We start from the raw sequence: 17,920 nt of genomic DNA on the forward strand, positions 1-17,920 counted from the left end.
ATGGACTAAACACATTTGTATTATGATATGACCACGAATCTATGCAGGAGCAAAATATTATCAGATATGAATTTCACCCAAAGGCTAAGGGTTTGTACACTTTGTCTCTTTGTGTATTCTTTGGAGAGGTGCTATAGCCCTCTGTATGGGGGTCTAGCTTGCAAAGTTGGTATGGTAGGGCTTCAGGACCAGGGCATGTGGGTATAGTCTCAGTACCAGCCACGTCCTTTTACTTCCTGAATGTTAATACAGTGAACTAACAGTTTCATGCCACTACCACCAAGGACAAAGTTCATTATAGTCAGACTTTCTTTGGATGGCCAGCTCCCAAATAATGACATGGAGACTTTTTATTAACCATGAAACCTTGGCCTTAGCTTAGGCTTGTTCACAGCTAGCTCTTAAAATTTAGATTAACCCATTTATATTAATATATGTTTTGCCACATGGCTCATTATCTCTCCTCAGTACTTTATGTCCAACTTCCTCCATGGCTAGTTGGCGAATCTCCTGCCATTTTTTTTTTTTTTTTGCAGAGTTCCTATCTCTACCCGGAAGTCTCACCTATCCTCTCCTGCCTAGCTATTGGCCATTCAGCTCTTTATGAGACCAATCAGAAGGTGCCTTAGGCAAGTGAGGAAGGACATAGGCACATCTTCACATAGATTATCCCAACAGTCCATCCTCTGTCATACTTTCGTACCATGTGTCTTAGTTACCTTTCTTCTGCTATGATAGAACACCATGACTAAAAAGCAACTTGGGGAGGAAAGGGTTTGTTTTATCTTACAACTTTCAGGTCACACTCCATCTCTGGGGGGAGTCAAGGCAGGAAGCTGGGAGCGAAAACTGAAGCAGAGGTCATGAAGAAACACTTTTTACTTGCCTTTTTTCTCATGATTTTCTCAGATTGTTTTGTTGTCGTTGCTGTGGAAAAAAATAATAATTTTATTGGGAATAGATTTTATCATACAATATATTCTGATTATGGTTCCCCTCCCCCAACTCCTTCCATAGCTTCCCTACCTCACCTTTCCCCGAAATCCACATCCTTTCTTTTTCTCTCAAATTAAAAACTAACAGGCATCTAAAAAGTGATAATAAAAAAAATTAGATAAAGTCAAACAAACAGAATGGGATAAAAGGAACAAGCAGAAGAAAAGCCAAGAAACACATACAGACACCAAGATACACGCGTTTTCACACACAGAAATCCCATAAAAACTCAAAATTGGAAACTATAATATACCTGCTTTTTTTATACAACTCAGGACTGTACTGCTGAGGGTTGGCCCCACCTACAGTGAGCTGCAACTCTTTCACATCAATCATTAACCAAGAAAATGCCCCCAACGGACTTGCCTACCTTCACACTGATTGAGTCATTTTCTCAACTGAGGTTCTTCTTCCCAGATCATTCCAGCTTGTTTCACGTTGACAGAAACTAATCAGAACATCATGACAGAGTGCATTCTCTCAGGAACTGGGGCCATGGCTCAGTGGCTAAGAGCGTATACTGCTATTCCAGAGGATCCCAGTCTGGGTCCCTGTCTCCACATTTAGTGTCTCACAGCCACTCAGAACTGCAGTTGCAGAGGTCTCTAAAGCCCCTAAATTCTACAGGCACCAGAACTCCCATGTACATATTTACACAATTCACACAGTTAAAAATAAAATTAATATTAAAAATAAATAGAAATAAATCCTTCAAGTTAAATCTTAAGGCATTTTATCACAGCAATGAGAAAAGCAATTAATGAAACATGTATTTGTTTTTTATCACTCTCTAATAAATTTCCACAACCACATATTTATTACTTTATAGCTTCTGTGGCTTAGAACTCAGAGATGGCATAGCTCGGTCCTGCACTCCGAGTTTCACAATGCCACAACCTAAGTGTCAGCTGGGATGCATCTTTTCTAGAATACAACCTTCCCTTCCAAGATCACATGATTGTTCTTTTTTACTTGCTTAATGCATCAATATGACATATACAAAAATAACTATCTCGTTATCAGACAAAATATTTCCTTATTTTTATTTAATATTTTCATGGTTTTAAAATAATCTAGCTATTTGCTAACCTGTCTATGAATTTAGGAAAAGATCATTTGTTGTCTTTTTTTCTAGATGGCTACACATTGCACAAGACTATTAAATCTGTTGTTTCACTATTGACCATAACTGCTATTTTAATGATAAACTACATTTCCATGGTTATTTCTGAATTTTCCTACTATATTCTACTGTCTATTGAAATATCAACATCACATTGTTTTTGATGTTTATGAACTTACTACATGCTTTAACATGTAATATCAGATACCACAACCCCACCCCAAATAAACATGTACACATACACACATGCACACCCACACACATACATGCACACAATGAGCCCTCTATACATATGGATTCTCTGCCCATTAATTCAACCAAACACAGATTAAAAAAAAATCTAGAATAAATAAATTCTATCCATTCTGAACATATGTAGATTTTTTCCTCTTTTTATTCTCTAAACAGTATAACACAAATCCTATTCACTTAATTTGTACTTTTATTTTAGTATTAAAATAATCCAGAGATGAGTTCAAATGCCTGGGAGGGTTACATAAGTCATATGCAAATACTACACCTTTTTTTTTTTTTAATTAATTTTTTTTAATTTATTTTAATTTATTTTGCAATACAATTCAGTTCTACATATCGGTCACGGATTCCCTTGTTCTCCCCCCTCCCGTCCCCCTCACCTTCCCCCCAACGCCCCCCCCCATTCCCATCTCCTCCAGGGCAAAGCCTTCCCCACAGACTGAGGTCAACCTGGTAGACTCAGTCCAGGTAGGTCTAGTCCCCTCCTCCCAGGCCAAGCCAAACAATCCTGCATAGGCCCCAGGTTTCAAACAGCCAACTCATGCAATGAGCACAAGATCTGGTCCCACTGCCTGGATGCCTCCCAAACAGATCAAGCCAATCAACTGTCTCACCCATTCAGAGGGCCTGATCCAGTGTGGACCCCTCAGCCATTGGTTCATAGTTCATGTGTTTCCATTCATTTGGCTATTTGTCCCTGTGCTTTATCCAACCTTGGTCTCACCTTTTATATGGGACAAAACTGCCAGGTTTTGTTACCCACAGTGAGTAATATAGAGGAATCCTAGAGGTGGCTACAAATACTCCTAACAACTATGAAGAGAAGAGTGCATGGTCTGTGTGTGTGTGTATGTGTGTGTGTGTGTGTGTGTGTGTGTGTGTGTGTGTGTGTGTATACTGACCAATTTATTACTTTAGTTAATGTCATTTACCTTCTTGCCAAAAAGATAGTTGACCGAATGAGAAAAATATTTGCAACAATTAGCACTGATTATATATATATATATATATATATATATATATATATATATATATATATATATATATATATATATATATATATGAAAGTGCCAAATCTGGGCCTGGCGGTGGTGGCGCACGCCTTTAATCCCAGCACTTGAGAGGCACAGGCAGGCGGATCTTTGTGAGTTCGAGGCCAGCCTGGTCTACAGAGCGAGATCCAGGAGAGGCGCAAATCTACACAGAGAAACCCTGTCTGGAAAAACAAAACAAAACAAAAAAAGTGCCAAATCTTCCTGGCGAGCGTAAAGTATGCAGATGTCGAATAAATTATGGTACACAAGCTTTTAAAATCATTTCAATGCTCAATCAAAAGTCTAGAAAAAAAACCTCAGAGCCAAACATAAGTAAGAAAATGTTTAAAAAAAAAAAATATGGGCTCAGAACTCTGTTCCATGTGACACCAACCAAAATCTGAAGCCCGGTTTGCAGAATAATTACTCTAGGAGCTAGAGTCTGGGCATCTTGCTAAACTACTTATGCAGTGCACTCAGATAGGCTTTGCCCTCCACAAACTGCTTAGAAGTAAACATTTCATTTATCCAGCAGAAAAACTACAAGCAAAGGTCCCTGTTCCTGCTGCTCATCCTGAAGGGGATGTTCGTGAGAACCAAATCCCCTCCGGTGTAGTTCCCACCCATTCATTCGTGAGCTGTCCCCATAGTTTGGAAAGAGCTCATCATTAATGCCATAAAGCTTTTGTCAAATCTACCTAAAAGAAATGACTTGTCTTCTTTATTCTGCTAGCAGATTTAATTATTAATTACTCTGCACGCGTAGACCAAATCTAATCGGGTCATTCCTGTTAAGGTTGAGCTGCCAAACGTTTAAACTAGAAGTTTTGCATTTAGATTTCTAAAAATTTCACCAATAATTATCTTTTTGGTTCTGAGCCTAGTCTTTAATGGCATCATGATGGGGAAACCTAGAGAGCCAACCAAACCAAACTAGTGAGAAGTCATGAACTTTAGACCCACAACTGTGGAGCCTCCATGGGACTGGACTAGGCCCTCTGCATAAGCGAGACAGTTATGTAGCCTCATCTACTTAAAGGCCCTCTGGCAGTAGGATCAGGATCCATCCCTGGTGCATGAGTTGGCTTTTTGGAGCCCACTACCTATGGTGGGACACCTTGCACAGCCTTGATGCAGGGAGAGGGTCCTAGAACCTTCCTCTGTTGAATTTACCAGTCTCTGCTGACTCCGCACGGGAGGCCATATCTTTTTGGAGGAGGAAATGGGGGGGGGTGGATTGAGAGAGAAGGCTGGAGGGGTGGGAGGAAGGAAGAGGAGAATCTGTGGTTGGTATGTAAAATGAATAAAAGATTCCGTAATGAAAAAATAAAATATAGTATCTTTTTATATAAACTTCATCTACTTACAGTATTGTCATGAAAATAACCACTTTACATGCTCTTTTTCCAAAATAGAAGAGATGGACTAAACTTATTTATTAACTTACCTTACATCCAGAAAAGAAAGAAAAAGAACATGTGTACAGAGAAATGGATTAAACTCCTCACGTTGGTGGTCATTTTCCACGGTCTTTTGGCTTATACAGATTTTAGAATGAAGGTTATATTCTTCAAAATCTACCCAAAGATAAAATCTTTAAAAGCATAATGTCTCATTAAAGATTTTCTACAAATAAGGGCATTTAAATGTTTGTAAGTTATAAGAGAATGGCTATAAATATAAATTCTCCTATAGAGATCTTTTGTAAATAGGTAAAACATATTTTTGTGCATGATCTTATCTGTCAGATATAATAAGCTTTTGGAAAATAGTTTTCTGATAATTCTATTTCCTTATACTTCATAAATAGAACTTCATGTTTGTCTCCAACTTCTCTTTCAACCCACTGCTAATTGGAAGTTTCAAAACCTCTTACAGAATATGAGCCCAAATATATCTAAAATTAAATATGTATATAAAATGCACATAAAGCTTTTGTACAATATAAAATTAAAAATGTATACATAATATAATTTTTAAATTTATTTTTATGTATTTTATATGTCTGGGTGTTTAGCCTACCTGAATGTCTATGCACCACATGCAAGCAGTGCCCACAAACTCCAGAAGAGGGAGTCAGATTCTCTGAAACAGGAGTTACAGATAGTAGAAAACTGCCATGTGAGTGCTATGAACTGAACCTAGCTCCTCTAGAAGAACAAGAAGTGCCCTTAACCACTGACCCATCTCTCCAACCCCAATTATATGCACTTTAAAAAGACAGATTTGGTAATGACCTTCTGATTTAGCATGACTTTGAAAGGATATATATTTTTTTCAATGTTAGAACAACTCACCAGTAAAACCATGTATGCCTAACTTGAAATATAGGTATTGAGAGTGGTGGGGAAATCAAAAATTACTAATGTATCTGTAATATGGCTTATTAGGTTTTCTGTCTCTTGCTCAACCAAATTGGTATTCTCAAAAACAAAGTTATTTAATCTCAGTGTTTCGCTTCTCTGACAATACATTTTTCCCACTTTTCTTTGTTTTAACTGAAATTATAGTGTTTTGATCAAATACTGTAATACTGAACTGATCATGAAACTCTAATATTATCAACTTTTGCCTTTCTCTTTTATTCTTGTTTAAGCTTGACAATGGTTTGACTTTTGTTATTATTTTAAGAATACTAATTTTTACTTTTGTTGATCTCCACAGTCCACTTGCTTGCTATTATAATTATTGTTATGTAATGTTTAACATAGCTTTCTTCTACTTCTTTGAATTATCTCGAGTTAAATGTTTATGTGGCTAATTTTCATCCTTTCTTCTTTCTATTATAACAATTTTTTGCTATTTGCATTTTCACTAAAATTTGTTTTAGCACATTCCCCAAATTTGATTTCTAGTATTTTTTGTGATGAGTATCTAGCAAAATATACTTTCCAATATCTAGTCATTTCTATTTCTAGATATTCCAATATCTAGTTGTTACCTATTTATTTTTAAAATAAACTTTTAAAAGATTTATTTCTTACCCTTGCACATATAATATTTTTACCTTTTATTACTATGATAATTTTATATACTTGTGTTATAGAGTAAAGAACATGGTACAGTATGACTCCATTTTGTCAATCATCACTGGAGATTATGAAGTTGTATTTTTGTAGGTATGAAGCCAACCCATAAAAGGCAATCCTGATTACAGAAAAATTCAAGCAAATATGTATTTATTTATTCATTCATAACCCAATGTCAAAAGCAAGTTTGGCCAGCACACTGTTTCCCAATGACCCATTTCCTTATTCTATTATTTTATGAATGTATAACTCATAGATAGATAGACAGCAGACAGATAGATGATAGATAGATAGACAGACAGACAGATAGATAGAAAGATAGAGATAGAGAGTCAGAGAGATGGATAGATAAGAGAGAGAATATTTCATTCCAAACCCCCTCCTTCATTCAAAGTTTTGTCTCCACTTACCAGTTCTTAAGCCTCCAAGTTCCTCATTCACATCCAGTTCAGAATTGTGCTTCCTAAATTGACTTTTCTCCATTTTTTTTAGCTATCTGAAGCGTTCTTACTTTTATGGTTTCTAGCACAAAATTAAAACTAGATTTTTTTAATTTATTATATAGTGTTTATGAATATTTCCTAATGGGGAGTATTTTCAGGTTCACTATTGTCACATTCCTAGAAACATAACAAAAATGTCAAGCATGACATCCTGTTCCAGAAGAACCTACAGCAATGACTTTGACTTGAACGTGATGGAAGAGGCAAAGCTAAACTGTCTAGAGCTTGCTGAAGACATGAGGTATGTGGTTCTGAAACTCTTCAGATTTGCATGCTTCGGTGAAAGGAACCTTCAAAAACTGAGAATGACAGTCATCTATAAATCTCAGCGAGAATTATACATACACCATGTCCATAATCTCTGTGTACAAGGCACAGTCTTAGAGAAGCATTTGCTTGCATTGCTAATTCATTATGTCACCTATCAAGGTACTCCGCCACCTCTCCCATAAATAAGCCTTATTTTAAGCACTCACAGGGGAATACAGTGAGAGTGGGATACATAATTATACATCACCATAATGACACTGTCCTGAAACCCTGTCAGGTCCTTAGCATACGTATTCACTATTAATTAAGATAGACACTAATAATATTTCTACTCACAGAATATATATATATATCCAACTTTAGTTCTGTAAATACCTTGTGTTATAAATTGCATCCTTCCTGAGCATGTTTCCATTTTTGTAGGGTGTATTTCCCTCACAACTGTGAAAATTGAATGCAAATGCTCATTAACTGGGACACTTATTTATATAATCTGGCATAACTTGGAACATTAATTAAAGCAGTACATGTTTCAGATATACATGCCCTTTCCAACAATTACTAAATGAGTCGGCAAGGGAGTGCACATTTGTTTGGTGCAATAAAAATTGTTATACTCTGTTGCTTTTTAGGTGATGTTACATGGCCTCACAGATGTGAGACATTAGGCTTAATAAAGGAACATACAATAAATGTATTGGCATATTTACAATTCAAAAAAATCAAAAATTCTCTAGGAGACAGAAGCTTTCTTTTATAATTCATTTGACTACTAAACCTGACCTAACTTGATGGCAAAACACAATGTAATCTGATATGAGATATTTTTAAACTAGTGTGACTATTTACACATTTTATTAAATAAATAGCAATTATTGATTATAGGGCGCTTTCCTAGGTTCATATTGTTATTATATAATATTCAATGCACATATATATATATAATGTAATGAACATTAATTTACTATTAAAATAAAAATAAAAAACCCAAACTCAGAACTACATTCAGTCTAAGATTGTTATATAATGGGTTGTGGGCCAAAAATAAACTCAAATATTATCAGAAATACTTTAAAGGATGATTAAAATACCTATGAATATGAGAACCTTCAACATTAGTTTAAGAGAATATTTATAAAGATCAATTATCATAAGCCTATAAAGTTTAATGATATATATTAGTGTTATTATTTAATGCATTTTTCAGATTGAAATACATATAAGTATGGCATTTCTAGATACTAAAAGATGGTTGAAATGCTGGGAAAGTAATGTCAGTGGAACTATGTAAATGTTTGACATTTTTTCATTTAACCCAAGGTTTCCCACCAACAGCACCACCGACATTTGGCACCAGAGAACCCTGCTGCAGAGGTTGTTGTGTTCAGGGCTGGAAACTGAGAAGCAACCCTGACCCCCTCCCACTAGATTCTAGCAGCATGCGTTCCTCTCCTCCCTTGGTTGTAAAAATAAAAATGTCGCCCGGCCTGTGAAATATCCTCTACAAGGCAACTCGGGTGAGAAACAGTCTCAATCCAATTCTCACTTTATGTCAGTAGAGTTTGTCAAAAAAAAAAAAAAAATCAATTCATATATATGCTACTATCTCATTCAAAATAACTCTGTGAGATATTATAAACATTTACAAAGAAGAAACTAAGACCCCCAAGAAGCTTGCCCAAATCACATAAATGGCCAGTTAGGACTCAGCAGTCCATCCTGAGTTCTGCCTCTAACATCATTTCTCAGAGGACTGAGACTTAAAAAAAAAAAAAGATATACATCACCCCCATCTAAATCCCTCACACATATGTATGCACATACAGAAAAACCGAAGACAGTACTTTTATTACATACTTTAAATCAGTTGAACACACAGTGCAGACAGTTGCTTGGAAAAACCCTTCACCACTAGTCTTACGTCATAAATTGATCGCAGGCTTGCCAGATGAGGCCAGCTGTTTCCCTTTGTCTTGACTCTGGTAGGTAAGAAAACACAGCCACATGAAATGAGCTTGTGGTACAGAAATCACTCTACAGACTCTTACTAATAATATCCAACCACAAAATCATTTTAAATCATTCTAAATTCGTGTTTTAAAATGGAATATTACAATGAAGTGTACTAAGAATGATCAGGGCAAATTAGCATTCAGTGCAGGAAATTAGTTCTCAATAGCTCCGGCTGTACAAATTCAGCTCAGAAAGCAGGTAGCATCATCTTGCTTTAAATACATAATAGGAACGCATTTTCAATTGCGGGCTTATCTCTGAGGCTTTAAATCTTCACAGAGTCTATTTGACACCAAGCCAGAGAAGGAGCAGCGGTTACTGAAGCGGGCACGCAGAGGGCCTCAGCTCCTCTCCAAATCGCTATCAGGGATTCCAGCGACATCTGAGAAGTCGCCACATTATTGATGCAATTCCATTTTCAAATGTCACATTTGTGTCAAATTGTTTACTCCTGAGAGGTTTTGCAATTCACAGTTTAAAGGCATGATTCCCTTATCCATCAAACTAAAAGGATTAAGCGGTATTTTGTATAGTGGTTGTATTATACATTGTTTTTCTAAAACATACACATAAGTGCACATACCTAGCCTTCTGGAAGTAAAGCACTTTGTTTAAAAAATAAAAACTCAGTTGACTGGAGTCCCTGTATGTGAGATGTGGATATTTAACAGAGAGGTCACCATCCACCCTATTTAATAGAATAAACATAACATCAGCATACGAGTATATTGCTTTAAACTATTTTGTAAGGCACCCTGTAATCTGGCATTTCCCTATATTCTGTTTGAAAGTAAATCAGAACAGCCAAAAAAAATTGAAAATGGGGGATGTCTGTGTCTTAAAGGGAGATAGGAGCATTATATAATTGAATCCCTTGCTTTCAAGAGTGAAGCATTTCAGGTACATTGTTCATCTCTGCTCATGCATATTTACATGACACAGAGAGAAACGTGAAGTTTGAGAATGATTTTATGTAGTTACACAAAAATAATGCGTTTTTTTATGAATGAATTGTAAATAGCTATAGCTTTGAATTTCATCTAATCATATGGAGGACACACTTTATTGTAATGCAGGAAAAACAAAGAAACCTGGTAAATATGTTTGCTTTCAAACATAAAGCACATTATGATTACTAAATGACTGATTTCTTACAAAGGAATTGATCTTTTACCACCATAGCGTTGCCTGTCCATTGGCCAATCCACTTTTGTTAGCCAATGAGAGTAACGCATCTTCACAGTATACAAAACGGTTCTTCCACAGCACCTAGAAACGAAAATCTTTATGATAGACAGTATCTTTATAATGACATTGTTTATATTTAATAATATTTAAAAGTAACTTATAATAGTTTTATGACATTTGGATCACAGCTATTATTTCTCCTATTTATGTTACTTCCAGCATAGAGACATTTGTAAAAACATGGAACTTCCCAATTTTTGCATCATACAACATAGTTGTTCACTAACCTCAAGTAACCCATGCCATGAAGGTAAACTTTTCATTTTTATCAACAGGAAACTCTACAATAAAAATAAACTTTCATACTCATTCTCTCCCTCCGCCCCTTCCCGTGCTAGGTATCAAGCCAGGGTTTTGCACATGGTAGGCAAATAGTCTCCCACTGAGCAATACCCCCTAGCCATACCTTTTCATTGTTTTTGACTCACTTACCAAGTTAAATCTATCTGTCTTTTTCAGCATCATACTCAATTTGACCAAAAACATACAGCTTTAATTGTAAGTCCACAAAACATGCAAAAGGTGAAATTCTGGAAAAGATAACACAATTGACTGAAGAGATGACTCAGTGTTTACCAATATTTGCTGCTCTTAGGAAGACCAGAGTTTGGCAGCTCACAATTGCTCCAGGGCATCAAAGTGTCCTTGTCTGGCCTCTGTGTGGGCACATATCCACACACAGATTCACATGCATACACATAATAAAAAATAACTCTTTTTTTCTTTCATTTTTCTTTATTAAGAAATTTTCTACTCACTCCACATACTATCCACAGATCCCGCCTTCTCCCTCCTCCCACCCCCTAGCCCTCTTTCCCAAGCCACCCTGCATCCCCACATCTCCCAAATCGAGGTCTCCTATGGGGAGTCAGCAGAGCCCAGCACACTGAGCCTAGGCAGGTCCAAGCCCCTTCCCACTGCACCAAGGCTATGCTAGATGTCACACCACAGGCACCGGGTTCCAGAAGCATGCCCATAGACCAGGGACAGATCTTGACCCCCCTACCTGGGTACCCCCCAAACATTTCGAGCCAAACAACCATCTTCTGTATCCAGAGAGCCTAGTCCAGTCCCATAGGGGCTCCACAGCCACCAGTCCACAGTTCATGGGCTTCCACTAGTGTGGCCGGTCATCTCTGCACATCTTCCCATCATGATCTCGATGTCCCTCACCTGCAGTATCTCTCCTCTCTCTCATCAACTGGATTCCCGGAGCTCAGCCTGGTGTCTGGCCGTGGATCTCTATATCTGCCTCCATCAGTCACTGGACAAAGGCTCTGTGATGACAGCTAGGTTATTTGCTAGGCTGGTCACTAGAGTAGACTGGTCCAGGCACCCTCTGGATCACTGCCAGCAGACCAAGGGGGGGGGGTCAACCTTGTGGATTCCTGAGAGCCTCCCCAGAACCCTGCCTCTTCCTATTCCCATGATGTCCTCATCTATCATGGTATCTTCCTCCCTGCCCTCCCACTCTGTCCCTGTTCCAGCTTGACCCTCCCATTTCCCTATGTTCTCATCCCCCACTCCTTGCCCTCTGCCAGCCCCCATACCCAGTCCACTCATGTAGATCTCATCAACTTCTCCTTCACAGGGTCATCCATGTGTCCCTCCTAGGGTCTTTCCCTGTTAGCTAGCCTCTCTGGAGTTGTGGGTTGCAGTCTGGCCATCCCTTCCCTCACATTTAGTATCCACTTATGAGTGAGTACATACTATGTTTGTCCTTCTGAGTCTGGGTTACCTCCCTCAAGATGATATTTTCTAGTTCCATCCATTTGCCTGCAAATTTCATGTATCATTGTTTTTTACTGCTGAGTAGTACTCCGTTGTGTATATGTGCCATATTTTCTTTATCCATTCTTCAGTTGAGGGGCATCTAGGTTGTTGCCAGGTTCTTGCTATTACGAATAATGCTGCTATGAACATAGCTGAGCATGTGTCCTTGTGGTAAGAGTGAGCATTCCTTGGGTATATGCCCAAGAGTGGTATAACTGGGTCTTGAGGAAGACTTATTCCCAATTTTCTGAGAAACTGCCATACTGATTTTCAGAGTGGTTGTAAAAGTTTGCATTCTCACCAACAGTGGAGGAGTGTTCCTCTTGCTCCATATCCTCTCCAACATAAGCTGTCTTTCAAAAAAGAAGCCAACACTGTACCATGGAAAAAAGAAAGCATCTTCAACAAATGGTGCTGGCATAACTGGATGTCAACATGCAGAAGATTGCAAATAGATCCATATCTGTTGCCATGCCCAAAACTCAAGTCCAAGTGGATCAAAGACCTCAACATAAATCCAGTTACACTCAACTTGATAGAAGAGAAAGTAGGAATTTGTCTGGAACAAATTGGCACAGGAGATCACTTCCTAAATATAACACAAGTAGCACAGACACTGAGAGCAACAATTAATAAATGGGACCTCCTGAAACTGAGAAGCTTTTGTAGAGCAAAGGACATGGTCAATAAGACCAAATGACAGCCTACAGAATGGGAAAAGATCTTCACCAACCCCACATCTGATAGAGGGCTGATCTCCAAAATATATAAATAACTCAAAAAGCTAGACATCAAAATACTGAACAATCCAATTAAAAAATGGGCTACAGAACTTAACAGAGAATTCTCAACAGAAGAATCTCAAATGGCTGAAAGGCATTTAAGGAACTGCTCAACATCCTTAGTCATCAGGGAAATGCAAATCAAAACAACTGAGATACCATCTTACACCTGTCAGAATGGCTAAGATCAAAAAATAACTCTTAAGAAAATAACATTATATGATCTTCCCAAAGACAGTGTTTCTATTTTATTCCTAGCTCCGTAGCATAAGGAATTTAACAACTTTGATCTAGGAGCTTAAAGGCCCTGCTATGTCCTTGTGTTGGAAGCTTGGTCCCAGCATTGTGGTGTTAAAAGGGTAGAACATTCAGTAGATCTGATGGAAGAAGTTAGTTTGTTGAAAGCAGTGTTCTCAGAAAGGATTCCTGTGGTTCTCTCAGAACCCTAAGTAGCTCCTAAGTATGCATTCTTCATTTTAAAAAATGGAGGGGGGAGAATGTAATTCTGTCCCATAAATCACTCTAGGTTCCTACCTCATCTGTGATCTCTTCCACATGTCTCAACCTTTGAAATGCCACCTGCTATGAGACCCTCACCAAGCCTGAATGGGACCATCAAATCTTGGACTTTAAGTCTCCAACTATAATCTAAACAACCTTCTTGCCTTCAAAATGCACCTAACTGTCTCACTTCTCCAGAGGGCCTGGTCCAGTTCCATGGGGGCTCCTTAGCTATTGGTTCACAGTTCATGTGGTTCTGCTAGTTTGGTTATTTGTCCCTGTGCTTTTTCCGATCATGGTCTCGATATCTCTTGCTCATATAATCCCTCCTCTTTGTTGGTGGCTAGACTCCTGGAGCTCCACCTGGGGGACCTGCCTCAACTGAATCTACCAGGCTGGGCTGAATCCCCAGGGGAGGCCTTGCCTTGCAGGAGGCAGGAATTGGGGATGGATTAGGGGAGAAGGCTGGGGGATGGGAGGAAGGGAGGACAGGGGAATCCATGGCTGACAGGTAAAATTAAATTAATTATAAAATAAAAATATTTATTTAAAAGATGCACCTAACTAACCTTAAATAATAGGCAGAAAATGTAGCCAATCAAAACTGAATTTATGTTTTTTTCTCACTCCAAACTCTCATCTCCATTATTATTGAAATAATATTTACATTTTAAAGATTTTCATTTCAATTTGTTCTCTCCCCCCCGCTGTGTGTGTGTGTGTGTGTGTGTGTGTGTGTGTGTGTGTGTGTGTATGTGTGTGTATGTGTGTTCATGCATATGTGGCACAGCAATCATGTGGGGGTGAAAGAATTTGAGGGAGTTGGCTCTCCACCATGTGAGTTGCAGGGACCAAGCTCATGGTGTTGGGCATGTCTGTCAGCAAACACCTTTACCTGATAAGCCATCTTGCTCATGCTGTGTTAGCACTTTATTACTGCAAATGCCACCACAAATATTCGGCTGTACAAATTAGTGTTCTTTTTGACACCTCTACGCTCTCACATGTGATGCTTCCTGTTCCTACTGATTCTTCTTTTAAGTTCTGCTCAGGTTCATCCTCGTGTAGGCCATATAGAGAGGTCATGTGATTGTTCAAAAACGGTTGACATTCCACTAATATGACATGTTTATATTTATAGGAAAAAGTTTATTGAATACAAAACTCTATCACAGTTGATAAAGTCATTAAACCGCAGACAGCTCTTCTCTGGACTCTGTATTGAAATGCCATTAGTGGCGCACCACCTAGAAACTTTAAAAACTTGCTGAGTTAAGCAAGACATTTAACAACTACTATATCTACCCCATGTAAAATATCCAAATTACTTTCTACCATAAGCTTATCAGATTCTAATTTAAAAGTGTCTGTAATTCCTAGCTTTAAGTAACATTTTTAATAGCCTCTTTCCCATATAACCAACGATACACACCCCAATGTAGTGGAATTTAATAATGGAATTCACTCTGTCATTTTATACACTAAAATCAGTTTTAGTGGAATAACTTTCATGTAATTGATAAGAATTTGGAAGGGGGATGGAAAGATCTATAAAATTTGATGTTTCAGATAAACGTTTTCTGGAAGCCAGTAAAATTATTTTAAAGATGTCAGTTCTCAAATATAAAAATCTATAATTCTCTATAATAATAAGTTTATGTAAGCTTAATTTTTCTAATTTCCCATCATTGTCTGCATACTACTTATCATCTCAGGGACCATTTTCTGTAATAAATCATACTGGTGTGCTCTAATGGACTTCTCTCCTCATTGGAGTCTCAAGAATTATGCTTCCATGCACACCCTGCCACCTGCCATTCATGATCAGACTGTCATCATGAACCCTGCACATGACTTCCATCCAGTTCAGTGTTCTCTCACTCTCAGTCATCTCCTCTCCTGGAAGAAATGAAGGAGGGAGATGGGGAGGGCTGGTGGTTAAGAGAGCAGGACAAGCTTTCATGAAAGAGTTGAGAATATCAAAGGACAGCTGTTCTGCTGTTAAGAGCAGCAGGTATACCTGGAGGGCTCCCACCAGGAGGCTGTGGTCCAAGCAGAGAGAAGTCAAGGATTTATCCTTTTTTATCTTTCTAACATCCTTAGGAAGGGCAGTTATTGTCTGTATTTATAAGTGAGGAAACAGTAACAAGGTATTTTGTACTTGCACAGGATCACAGAACTGATAGATGACAACTCTGGACTACAAATCCAACCAGTCTTGCTTTTGTTCATGATTAATTAGTACATCATTATATATATTTGAATATGAACTGAACTGCAATTGAACAAACTAAACTCTCCTGAGTGATCTGTCCTTAATTTATTTCTTTCAGTATTTTAATTTGATTTATACATCTAATACATTTCATTTGTAAGCGGTCTACCTATTGAATACTTTCTTAATCACTGCCATTATGAATGAGAGACTAGATTTTCACCTAGTTGTTACATTTATATAAATAATTACATTTATTTATCATTTATTTATTTATTTTTATTAAGAAATTTTATATTCATTTTACATACCAACCACAAATCTCCCTCTCTTCCCTCTTCCCACCCACCCCCAGCCTTTCCCCCAACTCCCTGCAACCCACCACCCTTTCCTTCCTCCAAGGTAAGGCCTCCTATGGGGAGTCAGCAGAGCCTGGTCCATTCAGTTGAGGCAGGTCCATAAATAGGAGTGATTATTCTGAATTAAACCCAAAAAAATTCACATCATATTACTTATTTTTGTAGGATTGTGTAGTCTGACTGTGGGAATTTGAGGAAGCTTCAAATTATCATGCTATGTAGGCTAAGATTTCTGAGTCAATATTCAGTCAAGGGGCAGAGAACTGTCAGTAGAAGGGTGCAAAAACACACAAAGCGTGCTCGCTTCGGCAGCACATATACTAATATTGGAACGATACAGAGAAGATTAGCATGGCCCCTGCGCAAGGATGACACGCAAATTCGTGAAGCGTTCCATATTTTTTGGTCCAATGGAATCGAATTGAAGACCCTGACATTAATCCGCACACCTATGAACATATAATTTTTGACAAAGAAGCCAAAAGTGCACAATGGAAAAAAGAAAGCATCTTCAACAAATGGTGCTGGCAAAACTGGATATCAACATGTAGAAGGTTGCAAATAGAACCATATCTATCACCGTGCACAAAACTTAAGTCCAAGTGGATCAAGGACCTCAACATAAATCCAGCTACTTTGAACCTGCTAGAAGAGAAAGTAGGAAGTAGTCTTGAACGCATTGGCATAGGAGACCACTTCCTAAATAGAACACCAATAGCACAGACTCTGAGAGAAACAATCAATCAATGGGACCTCTTGAAACTGAGAAGCTTTTGTAGAGCAAAGGATACAGTCAACAAGGCAAAGCGACAGCCTACAGAATGGGAAAAGATCTTCACCAACCCCACATCTGACAGAGGACTGATATCCAGAATATATAAGGAACTCAAGAAATTAGACATCAAAATGCCCAACAGTCCAATTAAGAAATGGGCTATAGAACTAAACAGAGAATTCTCAACAGAGGAAACTCAAAGGGCCGAAAGGCATTTAAGGAATTGCTCAACATCCCTAATCATCAGGGAAATGCAAATCAAAACAACTCTGAGATACCACCTTACACCTGTCAGAATGGCTAAGATCAAAAACACTGAAGACACCTTATGCTGGAGAGGATGTGGAGCTAGGGGAACTCTCCTCCACTGCTGGTGGGAATGCAAGCTTGTACAACCACTTTGGAAATCAATATGGCGCTTTCTTAGAAAATTGGGAATCCATCTCCCCCAAGATCCAGCTATACCACTCTTGGGCATATACCCAAGGAATGCTCAACCACACCATAAGAGCACTTGTTCAGCTATGTTCATATCAGCATTGTTTGTAATAGCCAGAACATGGAAACAACCTAGATGCCCTTCAACTGAAGAATGGATAAACAAAATGTGGTACATATACACAATGGAATACTACTCACCAGAGAAAAACAATGACATCATGAGGTTTGCAGACAAATGGATGGATCTAGAAAAAAATCATCCTGAGTGAGGTAACCCAGACTCAGAAAGACAAACATGGTATGTACTCACTCATAGCAGGATACTAGATGTGGAACAAGGATGACTTGTCTGCTACTCACATCACCAGGGAGGCTACCTGGAAAACAGGACCCCAAGAAAGACACAGGGAGCGCCCAATGACAGAGAAATGGAATGAGATCTACATGAACAGACTGGACATGAGTGGAGGTAGTGAAAGGCGAGGGTCGAGGGAAAGAGAGCTTGGAGGAGCGGGAGATCCCAGCTGGATCAACAACAGAGAGGGAGAACAAGGAATAGGAGACCATGGTAAATGAAGACCACATGAGAATAGGAAGAAGCAA

At 38.3% G+C, this 17,920-nt stretch overlaps 1 non-coding gene across 1 annotated transcript; it reads left to right on the top strand.

Annotated features, from left to right (window-relative positions):
• The first annotated feature begins 16,397 nt into the window (after positions 1-16,397).
• On the top strand, positions 16,398-16,504 carry LOC128111402 (U6 spliceosomal RNA). The gene has a single exon (XR_008218640.1). It is a non-coding gene; the product is annotated as a U6 spliceosomal RNA (small nuclear RNA).
• The last annotated feature ends 1,416 nt before the right edge of the window (positions 16,505-17,920 follow it).

Source organism: Peromyscus californicus, unplaced genomic scaffold (assembly GCF_007827085.1).
Source record: "Peromyscus californicus insignis strain IS unplaced genomic scaffold, ASM782708v3 Scaffold_15__1_contigs__length_86483966, whole genome shotgun sequence".
NCBI classification, from domain to species: Eukaryota; Metazoa; Chordata; class Mammalia; order Rodentia; family Cricetidae; genus Peromyscus; species Peromyscus californicus.